Source organism: Schistocerca cancellata, chromosome 5 (genome assembly GCF_023864275.1).
Source record: "Schistocerca cancellata isolate TAMUIC-IGC-003103 chromosome 5, iqSchCanc2.1, whole genome shotgun sequence".
Lineage (NCBI taxonomy): Eukaryota > Metazoa > Arthropoda > Insecta > Orthoptera > Acrididae > Schistocerca > Schistocerca cancellata.
Window position 1 is genome coordinate 300,899,710 of NC_064630.1, and position 19,864 is coordinate 300,919,573.

The 19,864-nt window shown below is 41.4% G+C and overlaps 1 protein-coding gene across 4 annotated transcripts in view; it reads left to right on the plus strand.

The window, feature by feature from the left end:
- LOC126187981 (ras guanyl-releasing protein 3-like) overlaps positions 1-19,864 on the plus strand; it is a 437,195-nt gene that overhangs the window by 119,589 nt on the left and 297,742 nt on the right. The window lies entirely within an intron of this gene.

Genomic DNA, 19,864 nt, shown 5'->3' on the forward strand with positions numbered 1-19,864 from the left:
TACTCTCTCTTCCACACCGATTTGGGACCATTATCAGTGCTACAGCTGTGTTTCGCGGTATTAACGGGACAAATTTTTTGTCCGGTGTGCTAATTTAGTTCCAACCTTGTAAAGTTTTTCATACTCGCACCGCGCAGAATTACAGCAAAGTACCTATACTAGAGGTTGGACAGAAAGAGTGACTGCACATGTTTGCGATCCACATCGTATGAAAACAAGTATCTATCCACACAAAAATGCAGCCTTGTACGTAGATATCCCATTCATGGATATTTATGAAACACAAAAGATTCTAAATTTTTTCAAAATCAATGCACGTTTGCTCCAACGTTGCAAGATAAACCATAGTTCATCCGAAAAGAGAGCATTCCTCCATCCCTCTGCATTGCCGCGTAAATCCTTGCGCGACCAATTTAAACTCTTAACTTCATCTAACTAGACATTTTGTTAGCTTCTTTTGACACAATAACACACGAAATTCACGGTAAGAGATTTTCGAAGTCTACCGTCACACAAGTGATTTTCTGTCTGTCGACTGTGCCACCATCGCATAAATCTATTCTGTTTTTGTCAGCACATGGCTATACAAAGGTCTTCTTGACAAAATATGCTAAAATATTCTAGAAAACATAAATTTGCTCGAAAACAAAAATTCTTCCAAAAAAAGCTTTCCACGGCAACAACAGAAGTCTTGAACATATAGAATTTTTTTTTTTTTTAAACTAGTGATCTACTTGTAACCTTAAACTTCTTTAGAGATCTAAAATCTTCTTGGAGATTACATTTATTTTCGGATATACTGTATTGTATTGTATTAAAACCGGGGACCTAGAAACGATGGAGAGGCTCCGTCCCCGCCGCAGCCGCAGTGGTCCACAACCCCACGACGACTACCGCAGTCCACTTCACCCCTCCGCCGCCCCACGCCGAATCACTTTTTCAGGGTTACTGTGCGGTTCGGCCCCCGATGGACACCCCCCCCCCCCCCCACCCAGGGAACGTCTCACACCAGACGAGTGTAATCCCTATATTTGCGTGGTAGACTAATGGCGATGTACGCGTGCGTGGAGAACTTGTTTGCGCAGCAATCGACGACATAGTGTTGCTGAGGCGGAATATGGGAAACCAGCCCGCATTCGCCAAGGCAGATGGAAAACCGCCTAAAAACCATCCACAGACTGGCCGGCTCACCGGACCTCGACAAAAGTCCGCCGCGCGGATTCGTGCCGGGGACCAGGCGCTCATTCCCAATCCCGAAAGCCGTGCGTTAGACCGCATGGCTAACCGGGCGGGCTTTTCCGATATATAATCGTCTTGAAAAACACTGGGTATCGTTTACTTTTAACAATTGAAGGCTACACCTGAACAAATTGGAAATGAATTTTAAACTGGAAGTTTTCTTCTGTGCGCCGCTGGAAAGGGAAGACGCTAACAGGGCAAAGAAAGAAGGAAACGCTACCAGAAAGGGGGGAGAGTAGTCAGGCGTTAACATGCAGACAGACGTTAGATAATAATACGGGTTGCTTCAAAGAGATTCATCCGATTTCCAAAGACTATAACTTCTACATGGTAGAAGATAGGTACTTGGGGTAAATTTTAACTCAAGCATTTGACCGCAAAGTTTTCATTTTCAAAGGAACCATCCTGTTTTACATTGGCATATTTTTGCTTATAAAACCTTGGTGTACGTATATCAGTTACGTTTAGGATCAACGTCTTAATTTATCTTCCAGAAATGTTCAATGCGCCTTCCACTGGACGAACGACAAACAACCAGACGGGAGTTAAACTCGTCTAGTTGTCCTGCGAGCACGTCTGGTGTTACTGCAATCGATGCTGTTGCTATGCGACGTCGCAGGTTACCGAGAGTTGTGGGTAGGCGAATCTGTCAAAAAAAAAAAAAAAATCGCTTACTGTGAGATCAGGCGATTTTGAAGGCTATTGATGTTTTGATCTGTCAGAGACGGGGCACCATGCTCTAAATAGACGAAAATCACGCCGCACCGTAGCAAGTGAATTGCTCCTGTTGAAACGGAGGTAACAAAACGCCCTTTGTTATCATATCTCCATCTGCGCTCGACGCACACTGGTTAATACAAGATTGAGGAAGCCAACTGCATAAGTAAATACCTACCGGCAACCAAAGGAAATGGCAGCTTGCAACTGGTGCCAAGGTAAACGTGTAGTTCCGATGCGTATGTTAAAATCTTCATTCTGAAGATATAGCCTTGTGAAATCTAACGAATCTTTTTGAAAAGTCTTGTATTTAGGTAGTTGTGCAAAGGAGGTTTGTACTTGGAGGGTTGTTGCTTTTTAGGTGCTAGTGAGGTGAGTTATTTGAAGACAGCAATAAGCGCTTTACGAGCAACACGTAACTACGGTGCTTAACAGGTGGAAGAAAAGCTCAAGACCGTAATGAAAGATGAGAAATAGTGACCGCAATATGTCCCGAAACTGGAAACCTTAGTCAGTAGCATCAGCGACCTGCTAATGTTTGCAATGTGGGCTCTGCGCGAGCTTGATGTTGTAAATCTCCCGCGTAGGTGCGGTGCTTGTAGCTACGTTGTACCAGGTGGGCCGTGCCAAGGTTGCTAGAAGCTGGCGAAAGGTCTTTTTCCTAACTCTAGATCATGTGCAAGGCTGTACCTCACTCTTGCGGGGTTATAAGTTATAGATCGAAACTGTGGATCGACAAAGCGTCCGTGAATGAAGGCACTTCACGTGGCTGGGCACTACTCATATGTACACTTGAGTGAATAATTTTTGCGTATTATCATCCTTCCGGTGGGTGAAATAAGAGTAGACCTCAGGCGTAGCCGTGATCCTTCCAGTTAAACATTTCTCATCTTTATACAGTGCCGCCTCAGTATGTGCACAGCGGAAGCACGAGTATTCACCAACTTTGCCACCTCGTTCTTGATTTGTTGAGACCAGTCTACCAAAGATGCTCTTGCATAGATTGTCCCCTAAATGATACTCGAGACGCCGTCGACCTATTCGCCTTTCCCAACCGCGTTCTTACACTTTCACAGCGACAGTTGCATTCTCACTCTCAACCGTGTAGATGTGTGTTACACAACTGAACAAAAGCTGAGCATAATTGGCGAAAAAAGAAAATCGAAAGCAAATGTATCTGGAATTATTGTATTGGGCTGTTAAGATCATCGCACAAACAGTAGTTGTGTTCCGTTATTTTTTTGGCGTGCATGTAGGATATTTTTAATCCTTATCTCGATATTTCGGCTGACAACATTTCAGCCATTCTCAAGGTGAGTTGCTTCCAAGTTTCTATGTAATTCACTATACACATTGTTGAGTAAAAGCGCATGCGTCAGACATGACACAGTTGGTAACAAGATCATCAGTCATTGATCAAATTTTATGCGTCTAATACTAAAACAAAGCAAGTCCAGAATGAGCAAATCCACAGTCCTCACTGGTTTGTAATTATGGATAGCATGATTAGGAGGGTGCCCGTGGCCTAGGGGTAACAATATGTAGATATTGTAGATCGATTCCTCAGAATCGGATTTCAATGCTATAAGAAATTGTGTGTTAATGGGCTATTGGTGTATACTTAGAATACTGTTCTGGCATACTAATTTGTAATAACAGGGGTAGTGTCTTTGATTCGTAATCATAGCGCCTTCGGTCCGGGGTTTGATTCCACCACTGCTTAAATTTTTATTAATAATAAGCATTGGCGGCCGAAGACTTTCGGCTTAAGAAGTCACACTCATTCTGCCAACGATCTTGTCAAAGAGGGTGGAGGAGCGGTCAGAGTTTCAGGGCACTCTCTTGTCCTAGGAGTTGGAAACTGCCCCTAAAGGCGAAAGAATCAGCAAAGATCAACGGCATGAGGATGCAGAAGGCAATGGAAACCACTGCATTTAAGACACGTATCGTGTATCCACAGGACATGTGGCCTGTAATTGAAGAAGTGTTATGATGATCTCTCCATTGGCAAAAGATTCCGGAATAGTCCCCCATTCGGATCTCCGAGAGGGGACTGCCAAGCGTGAGGTTACCATGAGAAAAGATTGAATAATCAGCGAAAGGATAACGTTCTATGAGTCGGGGCGTGGAATGTCAGAAGCTTGAACATGGTAGGGAAACTAGAAAATCTGAAAAGGAAAATGCAAAGGCGCAATGTAGATATAGAAGGGGTCAGTGACGTGAAGTGGAAAGCAGACAAGGACTTCTGGTCAGATGAGTATAGGGTAATATCAACAGCAGCAGAAAATGGTATAACGGGAGTAGGATTGTTGTGAATAGGAAGGTAGGGCAGAGAGTGTGTTATTGTGAACAGTTCAGTGACAGGGTTGTTCTTATCACAATCGACAGCAAACCAACACCGACAACAATAGCGGCGTCGCAAGCTGAAGATGAAGAGATAGAGAAAGTGTATGAGGATATTGAAAGAGTAATACAGTATGTAAAGGGGGATGAAAATATGATAGTCATCGGGGTCTGGAATGCAGTTGTAGGGAAAGGAGTAGAAGAAAACGTTACAGGAGAATGTGGGCTTGGGACAAGGAATGAGAGGAGAAAGGCTAATTGAATTCTGTAACAAGTTTCAGCTAGTAATAGCGTACACCCTGTTCAAGAATCACAATAGGAGGGGGTATACTTGGTAAGGGCCGGGTGATAAGTGAATATTTCAGTTAGATTACATCATGGTTAGACAGAGATTTCGAAATCAGATACTGGACTGTAAGGCGTACCCAGCAGCAGATGTAGACTCAGATCACAATATAGTAGTGATGAAGAGTAGGCTGAAGTTTAAGACATTAGTCAGGAAGAATGAATAACCAAAGAAGTGGGATACAGAAGTACTAAGGAAAGACGAGATACGCTTGAAGTTCTCTAAGGCATAGATACAGCAATAAGGAATAGCTCAGTATGCACTACAGTTGAAGAGGAATGCATATCTCTAAAGAGGACCATCACTGAAGTTGGGAGGGGAAACATGGGTACAAAGATGGTAACTGCGAAGAAATCGTGGGTAAAAGAAGAATTACTTCGACTGATCGATGAATGGAGGAAGTACAAAAGTGTTCCGTGAAACTCAGGAATACAGAAATACAAGTCTCTGAGGAATTAAATAAATAGGAGGTGCAGAGAAACTAAGACGAAATGGCTGCAGGAAAAATGAGAAGACATCAAAAAGAAATAATTGTCGGAAGGACAGACTCAGCATACTGGAAAGTCAGAACAATGTTTGGTGACATTAAAAGCAAGGGTGATAACATTAAGAGTGCAAATGGATTTCCACTGTTAAATGCAGAGGAGAGAGCTGATAGTTGGAAGGAATACATTGAAAGCGTCTACGAGGGGAAGATTTTTCTGATGTGATAGAAGAAGAAACAAGAGTCGATTTAGAAGAGATAGGGGATCCAGTATTAGAATCAAAGTTTAAAAGAGCTTTGGAGGAGTTAAAATCAAATAAGACAGAAGGGATAGATAACACTCATCAGAATTTCTAAAATCATTGGGGGAAGTGGCAACAAAACGACTATTCACGTTGGTGTGCAGAATGTATGAGTCTGGCGAAATGCCATCTGACTTTCGAAAAAGCATCATCCACACAATTACGAAGACGGAAAGAGCAGAAAAATGCGAGAATTATCGCACAATCAGCTGAACAGCTCATGCATCCAAGTTGCTTAAAAGATACACAGAAGAATGGAAAATAAAATTAAGGATGCACTAGATGACGATTAGTTTGGCTTTAGGAAAGGTAAAGGTACGAGAGATGCAATTCTGACGTTGCGGTTGATAATGGAAGCAAGATTACAGAAAATTCAAGACACGTACATAGAATCAATGATACGATTCGCTGATGACATTGCTGTCCTGAGTGAAAGTGAACAGTCTAATGAGTACAGAGTATGGATTGAGAGTAAATCGAAGAAAGGCGAAGGTAATGGTAAGTAGTAGAAATGAGAACAGCAAGAAACTTAATATCAGGATTGATGATCACAAAGTAGATGAAGTTATTCTGCTACCTCGGCAGCAAATATGACATCAAAAACATACTAGCAATGGAAAAAGGATATTCCTGGCCAAGAGAAGTCTACTAATATCAAATATCGGCCTTAATTTGAGGGAGAAATTTCTGAGAATGTACTTCTGCAGTACGACATGGAATGGTAGTGCAACATGGACTGTGGGAAAAGAGGAACAGAAGAGAATCGAAGCATTTGCGATGTGGTGCTACATACGAATGTTGAAAATTAGGTGGACTGATAAGATAAGGAATGAGGAGGATCTGCGCAGAATGGGAGAGGAGAGGAATATGTGGAAAACACTGACAAGGAGAATTGACAAGATGATAGGACATCTGTTAAGACGTGAGGGAATGACTTCCCCGATTCTAGAGGGAGCTGTAGAGGGCAAACCTGTAGAGGAAGACAGAGGTTGGAAAACATCCAGCAAATAATTGAGGACGTAGGTTGCAAGTGCTACTCTGAGATGAAGAGGTTAGCACAGGAGAGGAATTCGTGGCGGGCCGCATCAAACCAGTCAGAAGATTGATGACAAAAAAAAAGCATGAAAACTTGAGACAACACTTCCTATGAGATCACAGACGTGAAATGAAGACTAGCTGGAAACCCTCCCTTCAGTGGAACAGCTTGTCTGCTAATAGTATTTTTACAGCTTCCTTGATCACTGAATCCCAGTAGGATGAGGCTGTGCCCAGCATCTTATCTTTACCATAATCCATGGAATGGCCAGTGGAAATACAGTGTTCAGCCACTGCAGATTTATTAGGCTGTAGAAATTGCTTGTATCGCGGGTGTTCAATGCAACGTTCTTTTATAGTGCGTATTTTTTGTCCTATGTACCTTTTATCACGTGGAATTTCATATACACCTTCCTTTCGTAAAAGCAGATCATCCTTCATAAGCACTAAGGATTCCCTGTTTCTGATCTTGCTTTGTTTTGCTCTTAGACACTTAAAGATTGATCTGTTACTGACGCTCTTGTTACCAATATTGTTTTGTCTGACGTATGCACGTTTACTCCACAGTGTGTAAAGTGAATTGCGACTAAAAACTTGCAAGCGACTCACCTTGAGAATGGCTAAAAGGTTGTCAGCCGAAATATTGGGACAAGAATTAAAAATATCCCGCATGCACGGCCTAAAAATGGTGGAGTATTCGATCTGCCGGTAAAACATTAAGAAACATAGTAACTGTGTTATTTGTATAAGGAAGAGTGCTCCTCACTGCGCACAGGCGTGTGTTTAAAGAAAGAAACGAGCGCTGACGACTCCAAATGTTACAATCGTAGAGTTATAAAACTACCATTGGCTACGTGTAAGTAAGCGTTGACTACGACAGTTTTCCAAGTGGCATTTGTCAATTAAGATCGCAACCGCGTTACCTGTGGCCTTACGTGTGTTGCATACCTATCGGGTGTTACCTCATTTCGATCGCTTTGTTTGCGTACGTGATCAATGTCTTACTAGATTCCCCAACAAACAGGTAGCAGTGAACCACCTAGAAACTGGGTGAGCGTATATAAAGGCCCGCGTAATCTAAGGAACATTTTTGCCCTACTTATTCATCATCCTGTCTGTTACTTAAAAGTAAATTGCATTTAAAGCAATATTGAATGTTTAATTCAGGTTTTAGTCGCAAATTGTTGATTTGTAACGTGAAACACAGGGATGTTGTAGTAAAAATAAAAAACAATACAAATTTATCATACGACACAGGAAAATTCAATGTCTTGAAAAAAGTTAAAGTTAGAAAAAATGCAAAGCAAGTACTTACCAGACACTGATCCAATATTTCGCAGAGTTTATGTAAAACATTTTTCTTTTATTTGTAAACATAATAATAATAATAACAGGGAGCCTTTGATCATGATAAAGAACGCTCTACCGAGTACAAAATTGCAACAATAGTTTTATAGATTTTTTATATTTGTGCTTGTAAACTGTACTTACATCGAAAGTAATTGCTTTGGGTACATAAAAGTTCTGAAATTATACGATCACCTGATTTTTATTACTTATAAATGTAGTTTATATTTTGTAAGGCATAAAATAGACAGTGGACTAACAATGAGCGATGTGCGGTTGTAATTATGTGCAAAACAAACAAATAAGCAAAAAAGAAAGAGAAGTCGTCGGCTACCAGTTTCTTTCTTACACGTTCAGTTATGTTTCTTTCCGTTCTATGATCTCAACGCTACCCAGCCGTGTTTGCAGGTTTGTTCGAGTAGAGGTGTAGTCTATTGGGGAATTTACTGCGTAAATATAAAAGGGACACCATGTGGCCAGGTATGGATTACCATATCTACTACTGACTGTGTAGCTATTGCGGAAGAAACTTTCTGATAATGTTTCTTTACAAAAAGGGGATCTTTGCTTTCAGAAATTGTCCGGTTACTTAATACAGTCACTGCTAAGTGTCTTACTCAGACCTAATAGGACTTTCGACGCCCCTTTCAGCCAAAATGTTTTCAATTTTTGATTACACTTAACTTTTGGATCCTGGTGTATATAAGGATCTTACAAGTGCACTGCAATATTGCTCATCTCGACGTGGTAAACACCTGTGTCATTGTTGTAATATAACAAGACATTTCACGTCAACTGTTCTACTTTTTCTCCAGTTAATGCTGGGTTTTGTTATTTTTTTCTTAATTTTTCGCAAAAGCGCACCCTATCGTCAGTTTTGAACTGACGAAAATAGTACTACGATTTTCAGATTATGCGCCTTGTGAAGGGAAATAAAAAATAATTAATTCTGGAAATATAATATAGAAAAAGATAACTGTGTTACCATATGAACATCTTTACATTAAAATTTACGCGGCAAGTAAGCATTGGAGGAGTTAGTTACGTGCCACGTTTTGAAGGTGAGTCTACAGGCCGCAACACGGATGTGTTTGACGGGAAGTATAAGCAACAGGCTATCTGAAAACATTAAACTTCACACTACTCTCTACGTTGAAAGAACGTGCTTGACAACTAGAGGCGCTGTTACCAGCTTTCAATTGTCAAGTGCAAATCGCCGCAACAGTGTGCGAACATTATAGCCGCCTAACATTGCAGCAAGACGCAGACGTTGCCACAGACAAGTAACAAAATCGCTGAATTTGGTAGGTGGCAGATGCACGTAGCAACTACGCCAACCCACTTTGATTTTTCTAATCTAATGTTGAAATCCGTTAATATTCATATAATGGTACGGAATGTTATACTGGATAAACGTCCTTGAACCACATCAAAATTATTTATCATTTATTTTGAATTTCGGGCAACTGTGGCCAAATGTCCACATGAAGCCAAAATCCACTGCTCTGGTTGCAGAAAATTTATTAAGACCACGACTGGTTTCACGCTAGTTTAGTCGCATCCCCTGGTTACAAGCGCTTCGAGCGGGTTTTAATTTACTGGTGACGTGAAGGACGGGGAGAGGCTTCAAGAAAGCGAAAATAATGCTGTAAACACAGTTTATATCACATGTACATAAACTCGCGTGAAACCGGTCGTGGTTTTGATAAACTTTATACAGCCAGAGCGGCATTTTTTTCTTTCACATAAAAATTTGTCGTCAAACTGTTATTCTGAACTACCACAGCATCAGGAATCTTATACTGGATACTAATCACATCCAAGCACACTGCAAATTTGTACGTCAATCTGGTTATTTGACCTGTTGTCCTGCCATTCATAAACAACATTCCAGGGAGTGCTTCCCAACAGGATAAGGCTCGCCTACATACCAATGTTGTAACCCAACATGCTCTACAAAATGTCGATATCTTGCCTTGGCCTGCTGGATCACCAAATCCGTTTCCAATCGAGCACATATGGAACGTCATCAGATGACAATTTCAGTGTCATCCACAAAGAGCATTAATCTTCTCTGGATTGACCGACCAAGTGAACAGACATGCTACTCCATCTCACAATCTGACATCTGACACCTGTATAATACTATGCATGCACGTTTCCACGCTTGCATTCAACACTCTGACGGTTTCACCAGTTTTAATGTACCAGCATTTCACATTTTCAATGGCTTATTTCGCTCGTACATCAACCTGTAATCTTGCTATGTTAATAAATTAATACGTTACCTAGACAAATGTATTTCCAAAATTTTAGTACTCTACATTAATTATTTTTTGGTGTTGCGATTATGTCCGTCAGTGTATAAATGATTTAGCTTGTAGGGTAGTCAGAAACATCAACACTTGGTTTTCAAAGAACAGATTAATGCTTGACTGGGGCATCGTATCGCTTACATTTTCGGACACGAAGCTCTTGTTGAAGCGAAATTTTACTGTCTCAAGGTGCTCAACTTGTCAGTGAAGCCACACATTTTACATTCTTAGGACTGAGGGTAGTTGGAACGCTTTCTTGGAAGTATCAGGTTCTTGATCTTGTGCAGCGACTGAATGCTGCTATATTCGCTACAAGAATGATCTCCACGGTCTCCGACAGGAAAAGCGTAGTTTTGGTTACTCTGCTTACTTTCGGTCTATTACTTGGCATGGTGTTTGTATATTTTTGGGTGACCTTGTGCACTCACCAAAATATTCTTAACCTAGGAAAGAGTGTTCAGACTGGTCTGCGGTGTCAGTTCGTGAACTTCGTGTAGACTGTCGTTCAGGCACCTTGGAACTCTAAACAAGCCACCCATGTACGTATATACTGTGGGATTTGTTGCTGACAATTATGACTTATTCAGAAGAAATCGTAACATACATCCAAGGAACACTAGACGAGTAAACGATATGCATTGTAGAGAGAGCTATGCACTGTTCCCCAGCTTTCATTTGCAGTAGACTTCCAGTAGAACTGAAAAAAATTGAGTGATAAACTAAGGATATTTGAATCTAAGATGATAGGTTTCCTTGTGGGCATTCCTATTCTGTACAAGAGTTCTTCGCAGTAGTTGAGGCCTTTTCTCTGTGACATGTTATTCACTCGTATACTGTCTCAATTTTTTTCGTGTTTTATTAATTTTTTTTTATTCATTTGTTTATATATTTTATAATCAGCTTTTTGTAAATAATGTATTGAATCGTTCCATGACTAACATGGGAGCGGTCCAATACCCTGAAATTATTCACACGAGGAGAATGCACAGAAATAAATGCACTGACAACATTTAAGCTGCTGAGGCCCCACAGAAAATATTTATTCTTAAATGTTATATTTATTCATTTTTGCCACACTAAGAATTACTTGTAACAGATGTTTGTACAGCCCCTCCTCCCTAGCGTGGAATCGGCGAATAAGCAGACGCAGTCATAGCAAGAGAACGTAGCATTGCATAGTGCGAAGTCCGAAGTACACATACGCGAATTTTAAGCACTTAAACCGTACCAAAAATGTCTCAAACCATTAATATTTGGAAAACTTGCATTTCAAATCGACAGATAAATTGTTGCAGAAGTAATTGTTACACAAATGAACAACAGAGGAAAGAAAATGAAGACTGTATGATATTACTTTACAGACGACTTACATCAGTCGAAACTTCTGTTTGTTGACATGCGATATTTTATTACTTTCTGTACCAATGCTCTTATGACAACTTTTGAATAATGTATATTTTACTAATTTCTTTGTTCCCTTGCTGTCACAAAAATGTGAAGTGTCTACTGTATAATGAGAATTAACAATTTCCTTACACCAAGCACACTTGTGAAAGAAAATCTGTGCATTCAGATTTTTCTCCCTTTATTGTAATCTGATGCCCCTGCCCCACATGGGCAGGGGAGGACTGGCAGCGGCACAGTCCACCACTCTTCATCCAAATGGCTTTATAAAATACAGAAAGGGGGCTTCTTGCATAAAAAGGGGAGATAAAAAAGGGAACATAAAAAGCACTGAAAATGAAGATGAGGGGAGGTAAAATACACACTAATCTGGGAAAATGCACTGGTGGACAGTTAAAAGTCGACATAAAGTTGAAAGAACACAGCTGGCAATGTGAGGCACATTTAATAAACACTCAAGGCAAAAACAACATAAAACATGGCCACAGTATAAAAAGTGCATGAACCATCATGGATGACATACTGGTCGAGCATACAATTAAAACCACATCACTAGATGACACTGAATAACAGCACCAAACACAACACAAACGCAGCACGCTTGACAATGATTAAAAACCTGGGAGGATCTGCATGGGGCAGGGGGGGGGGGGACAAGAGAGAAGAGAAAAGAAGACAAGAAGGAGGAGAGAGAAAGGGGGTTAAGGTGGGGGGCGTGTCGAAGGAGAGTTGGGGAGGGAAGGGATGGGAGAGGAAATAGCCAAGGTGGGGGTACAGGGATTCAGGGAGGGAAAGAGGAAAATCCATTCTGGGAGAAGGAGGGGACAGGAAAAAGGGGGTCGTGGGGAGGGGGGGGGACAAGGCCAAGTTACAGTTGGAAGGAAGGGTAGATGTCATGGCGAAGTTCAACATCCAGGAGGGGGAGGTACTGGAAATTGGAAATTGCCCTGATGAAGGAGATGGGGGTCTGCAGGTGAAGAGAGGGGGAGGGGGGGATACAGCTATAAAGGCGCGGCAAAGGGCTGGGGCTGGGTGAGACCAAGGCTGAGGACAGTGTACAGGATACGGAGATGTTAGAGAAAAAGGAGGAGGTGGGGACACATTCAGGCACGTTACAGCAATTACTAGTTTCATTTCGACAGAATTGGTATGGGGTAAGAAATGGTCGTGGCCGTTTTTCTACGTAGTGTGCTGCGTACCTAGGCTTGCCATCCATCCTGATGCATTGGGATCGTCAACGTCATGAATATTCTTGGCCCGACGTCCCCATAAGTCACAGTTTTGTCCTGATCTTCCAAAATACTGTTACGAGCTTGGCTCAAGTACTGAAGTAACGCCATCTGTTAGCGCAACACGTTGACAAGGTCGCGCGCATACGACTTAGAATGTTGCGAATACTGTATCGACGATACAAGCACCTTCTAGATCTAGCGCCATCATTTGAGAAAATACTAGACTTCTCCAGTAGTACGAGGGAGCATCACACGGAAGAATCGGTCAGTTTCCATTTGAACAGCAATCTGATACGACGATTCTTTCTAAACGTAATACGAACAAAGACTGCAAGTTATTAAAGTCTGAAGTGTTTATTGCGGGTATATAGGGCGTGAAGCGTATAGTGAGGAAAGTTTTATTGTGGACTGCTTACCATCTAATAGAATAAGATTATCACAGCTTAATAAAATGTCACTTCTCGAATAATTTCACAAAAGAGTGTTCTCTTGTCAAGGAGGGAAGTGTTGTGTGAAATTTGTTGCTGTTTGATGTCAGCAACTCACGGAGGTAAGGCACATGTGAGGCATTTCTAGGAAAAATCATACAAATAGATTTGCGACAGCATCGACATCAAAGACTAATTCTACGTTCATGATTAAAGAAGATACTCAGGAAGAACAGCTCGTTGCTGCTGCAGAACTAACAACAGCTTATGCAATTGTCAAGCGTCATCAGTCCTGCAGTTCTCTTGACTGTACCATAAAACTGAATGTCGTGATGTATCCTGACTTGACAGTAGCCGCAAAGCAGCCTACAACCAGGACCGAAGCTACAGCGATTGTTAAAAATATTCTCGCACCACACTCGGTGTCCGAATACAAAGAACAATAGCAAAAGTTTCACTTTACGGCGTAGGCACCGACGCATCAGACCACAAGACTGAACAAATTTTTCCGACGTAAAAGGGAAAAAAGATTTGCTGAAAAAGGTGAAATCTGCCACAACAAGTTCCATGTATATGTGTTATAAATAAAAAGTAATTATATTAAATAACATTTTTATACCCTCATCTCAGAGTGTCCCGACAAGGTCCTAGTTAGATATGGCAACCCTAAGCGTACCCCGACATTTATATTCCTGCTTGTCACATATATTTACCTGTAATTCGAATCGTTAACAATACTTTCGTAAATCAGCGATCAAGACAAACGCCGCATCACACAGCGAATGATAATGAACTTTGTGCAAAATAGGAAACGGGCATGAAGGTCTTGGTGTCCATCGTAATTTGTACCATAATTTCAATAATTCACGTTTCACGTCTCACTAAGTGATCAGTAAAGGTCAAAATATACACTCAATTGTAGCAAGCAACGTTATTCGCCAAGAAAGCTTTTCAATACACTGAGTGCTAAAAATTACAAAAAAAGTTTTTGGTTGATCTTTACAATACATGAATGTTCTATAAATAGAAACCAAGCAACACGAGCACTCGTGTATTGAAAATATGGACCAAGTTTTAAATATGGACCAAGTTTTATTTCTCTACCACCCCCCCCTCTTTATTCACAAAAATAACTCCAGTGGCAAAATACACTGTACCATGAATCACTTGCTGACAAATTGTTCCAGCAGAGTTTCACATGTAAACTTCCTGCTTTCGTAATATCTGCCAAGCGCCCACAGAACACCAAAGTCTACGCCAGACTGCACACGATGCACACGAGCTCATCCGAATCGAAAAATTCCCATTGACTCTAGCTACCCTGAAATGGTTATTCTTATTTCGGGCCATTTTCTTTATCTGAGTCATTAGTCTTCGGACTGGTTTGATGCGGCCCGTCACGAATTCCTCACCTGTGCCAGCCTTTTCATCTCGGAGTAGCACTTGCAACCTAAGTCCTCAATTATTTACTGAATGTATCTCAACGTCTGACTTCCTCTACAGCTTTTACCCTCTTCAGTTGCATCTAGTACCATGGAAGTTATTCCCTGATGTCTTACCATATGTCATATCATCCTGTTCCCTCTTCTTGTCAGTGTTTTCTTATATACCTTTTCCTTTCTGATTTTCGCGGGAACCTTCCCATTCCTTACCTTATAAATCCACCTAATGTTCAACATTCTTCTGTAGCATTACATCTAAAATGCTTCTATTCTCTTCTGTTCCGCTTTTAGAAGAATCCATGTCTGACTGCCATACAATACTGTGCTCCAAACGTACATTTTTAGAATTTTCTTCCTCAAATTAAAATCTATGTTTGGCACTACTAGTACACTTCTCTTGAGTAGGAATACCGTTTTTGACAGCGCTAGTCTGCTTTTTATGTCATCCTTGCTAAGTTTGTCGTGGTTTATTTTGCTGCCTAGGTAGCAGGAAACCTTAACTTCATCTACTTCGTTATCACCTACCCCCATGAACCATGGACCTTGCCGTTGCTGAGGATACATATGGCGATACATATGGCCGTAGCTTAGGTGCAACCACAACGGAGGGGTATCTGTTGAGAGGCCAGACAAACGTGTGGTTCCTAAAGAGGGGCAGCAGCCTTTTCAGTAGTTGCAGGGGCAACGGTCTGGATCATTGACTGATCTGGCCCTGTAATACTAACCAAAACGGCCTTGCTGTGCTGGTACAGCGAACGGCTGAAAGCAAGGGGAAACTACAGCTGTAATTTTTCCCGAGGGCATGCATCTTTACTGTATGGTTAAAAGATGATGGCGTCCTCTTGGGTAAAATATTCCGGAGGTAAAATAGTGCCCCATTCGGATCTCCGGGCGGGGACTACTCAAGAGGACGTCGTTATCAGGAGAAAGAAAACTGGCGTTCTACGGATCGGAGCGTGGAATGTCAGATCCCTTAATCGGGCAGGTAGGTTAGATCATTTAAAAAATGGAAATGGATAGGTTAAAGTTAGATATAGTGGGAATTAGTGAAGTTTGGTGGCAGGAGGAAAAAGATTTTTGGTCAGGTGAATACAGGGTTATAAATACAAAATCAAATAGGGGTAATGCAGGAGTAGGTTTAATAATGAATAAAAAAATAGGAGTTCCGGTAAGCTACTACAAACAGCACAGTGAAAGCATTATTGTGGCCAAGATAGACACGAAGCCCACACCTACTACAGTATTACAAGTTTATATGCCAACTAGCTCAGCAGAAGATGAAGAAATTGATGAAGTGTATGATGAGATAAAAGAAATTATTCAGGTAGTGAAGGGAGACGAAAATTTAATGGTCATGGGTGACTGGAATTCGATAGTAGGAAAAGGGAGAGAAGGAAACATAGTGGGTGAATATGGATTGTGGGAGAGAAATGAAAGAGAAAGCCGTCTGGTAGAATTTTGCACAGGGCATAACTTAATCATAGCTAACACTTGGTTCCAGAATCAAAAAAAGAAGGTTGTATACATGGAAGAATCCTGGAGATACTAGAAGGTATCAGATAGATTATATAATGGTAAGACAGAGATTCAGGAACCAGGTTTTAAATTTTAAGACATTTCCAGGGGCAGATGTGGACTCTGACCACAATCTATTGGTTATGAACTGTAGATTAAAACTAAAGAAACTGCAAAAAGGTGGGAATTTAAGGAGATGGGACCTGGATAAACTGAAAGAACCAGAGGTTGTACAGAGTTTCAGGGAGAGCATAAGGGAACAATTGAAGGAATGGGGCAAAGAAATACAGTAGAAGACGAATGCGTAGCTCTGAGGGATGAAGTAGTGAAGGCAGCAGAGGATCAAGTAGGTAAAAAGACGAGGGCTAGTAGAAATCCTTGGGTAACAGAAGAAATATCGAATTTAATTGATGAAAGGAGAAAATATAAAAACGCAGTAAATGAAGCAGGCAAAAAGGAATACAAACGTCTCAAAAATGAGATTGACAGGAAGTGCAGAATGGCTAAGCAGGGATGGCTAGAGGACAAATGTAAGGATGTAGAGGCTTATCTCACTAGGGGTAAGATAGATACTGCCTACAGGAAAATTAAAGAGGCCTTTGGAGATAAGAGAACCACTTGTATGAACATCAAGAGCTCAGATGGAAACCCAGTTCTAAGCAAAGAAGGGAAAGCAGAAAGGTGGAAGGGGTATATAGAGGGTCTATACAAGGGCGATGTACTTGAGGACAATATTATGGAAATGGAAGAGGATGTAGATGAAGATGAAATGGGAGATACGATACTGCGTGAAGAGTTTGACAGAGCACTGAAAGACCTGAGTCGAAACAAGGCCCTGGGAGTAGACAACATTCCATTAGAACTACTGACGGCCTTGGGAGAGCCAGTCCTGACAATTCTCTACCATCTGATGAGCAAGATGTATGAGACAGGCGAAATACCCTCAGACTTAAAGAAGATTATAATAATTCCAATCCCAAAGAAAGCAGGTGTTGACAGATGTGAAATTTACCGAACTATCAGTTTAATAAGCCACAGCTGCAAAATACTAACACGAATTCTTTACAGACGAATGGAAAAACTGGTAGAAGCCGACCTCGGGGAAGATCAGTTTGGATTCCGTAGAAATATTGCAACACATGAGGCAATACTGACCTTACGACTTATCTTAGAAGCTAGATCAAGGAAAGGCAAACCTACGTTTCTAGCATTTGCAGACTTAGAGAAAGATTTTGACAATGTTGACTGGAATACTCTCTTTCAAATTCTAAAGGTGGCAGGAGTAAAATATAGGGAGTGAAAGGCTATTTACAGTATGTACAGAAACCAGATGGCAGTTATAAGAGTCGAGGGGCATGAAAGGGAAGCAGCGGTTGGGAAGGGAGTGAGACAGGGTTGTAGCCTGTCCCCGATGTTATTCAATCTGTATATTGAGCAAGCAGTAAAGGAAACAAAAGAAAAAATCGGAGTAGGTATTAAAATCCATGGAGAAGAAATAAAAACTTAGAGGTTCGCCGATGACATTGTAATTCTGTCAGAGACAGCAAAGGACTTGGAAGAACAGTTGAACAGATTGGACAGTGTCTTGAAAGGAGGACATAAGATGAACATCAACAAAAGCAAAACGAGGATAGTGGAATGTAGTCGAATTAAGTCGGGTGATGGTGAGGGAATTAGATTAGGAAATGATACACTTAAAATTGTAAAGGAGTGTTGTTATTTGGGGAGCAAAATAACTGATGATGGTCGAAGTAGAGAGGATATAAAATGTAGACTGGCAATGGTAAGGAAAGCGTTTATGAAGAAGAGAAATTTGTTAACATCGAGTATAGATTTAAGTGTCATGAAGTCGTTTCTGAAAGTATTTGTATGGAGTGTAGCCATGTATGGAAGTGAAACATGGACGATAAATAGTTTGGACAAGAAGAGAAAAGAAGCTTTCGAAATGTGGTGCTACAGAAGAATGCTGAAGATTAGATGGGTAGATCACGTAACTAATGAGGAGGTATTGAATAGAATCGGGAAGAAAAGGAGTTTGTGGCACAACTTGAGAAGAATTGGGACCGGTTGGTAGGACATGTTCTGAGGCATCAAGGGATCACCAATTTAGCACTGGAGGGCAGCGTGGAGGGTACAAATCGAAGAGGGAGACCAAAAGATGAATACACTAAGCAGATTCAGAAGGATGTGGGTTGCAGTAAGTACTGGGATATGAAGAAGCTTGCACAGGATAGAGTGGCATGGAGAGCTGCATCAAACCAGTCTCAGGTCTGTAGACAACAACAACAACAATAATTATGTGAAGTCCATCGCTATTCTCATTTCGTTACTTCTCGCTATTTTTGTCTTTCTTCTGTTTACTCTCAGTCCTTATTATGTACTCATTACATTGTTCATTCCATTCAACAAGTCCTGTAATTCTTCTTTACTTTCACTGAGGATTGCAATGTCATTAGCGAATCTTAACGATGCTATCCTTTCACCTTCAATTTTAAATCCACTCTTGAAACTTTTTTTTAGCTTCGTTATTGCTTTTTCGAAGTACATTGATCAGCAAGCGCGAAAGACTACATCCCTCTTTTACACCCTTTTTTAATCCATGCATTGCCCCATCCTGTCCCTAATGACATGTAAAACCTGGTGAAACGTGACAACCAACATCCTTGGAAGCTATAGCTCTAAGGTATGTTACACTACTGGCCATTAAAATTGCTACACCAAGAAGAAATGCAGATGTTAAACGGGTATTCATTGGACAAATATATTATACTTCAACTGACATATGATTACATTTTCACGCAATTTGGGTGCATAGATCCTGAGAAATCAGTACGCAGAACAACAACCTCTGGCCGTAATAATGGCCTTCATACACCTGTGCATTGAGTGAAACAGACCTTGGATGGCGTGTTCAGGTACAGCTGCCCATGCAGCTTCAACACGATACCACAGTTCATCAATAGTAGTGACTGGCGTATTGTGACGAGCCAGTTGCTCGGCTACCATTGACCACACGTTTCCAATTGGTGAGAGATCTGGAGAATGTGCTGGCCAGGGCAGCAGTCAAACATTTTTTGTATCCAGAAAGGCCCGTACAGGACCTGCAGCATTATGCTGCTGAAATGTACGGTTTCGCAGGGATCGAATGAAGGATAGAGCCACGGGTCGTAACACATCTGAAATGTAACGGCCACTGTTCAAAGTGCCGTCAGTGCGAACAAGAGGTAACCGAGACGTGTAACCAATGCCACCCCATACCATCACGCCGGGTGACACGCCAGTATGGCGATGACGAATACATGTTTCCAATGTGAATTCACCGCGATGTCGCCAAATACGGATGCGACCATCATGATGCTCTAAACAGGACCTGGATTCATCCGAAAAAATGACGCTATGCGATTCGTGCACCCAGGTTCATCGTTGAGTACACCATCGCAGGTGCTCCTGTCTGTGATGCAACGTCAAGGATAACCGCAGCCATGGTCTCTGAGCTGATAGTCCATGCTGCTGCAAACGTCGTCGAACTGTTCGTGCAGATGGTTGTTGTCTTGCAAACGTCCCCATCTGTTGACTCAGTGATCGAGACGTGGCTGCACGATCCGTTACAGCCATGCGGATAAGATGCCTGTCATCTCGACTGCTAGTGATACGAGGCCGTTGGGATCCAGCATGGCGTTCCGTATTACCCCCCTGAACCCAACGATTCCATATT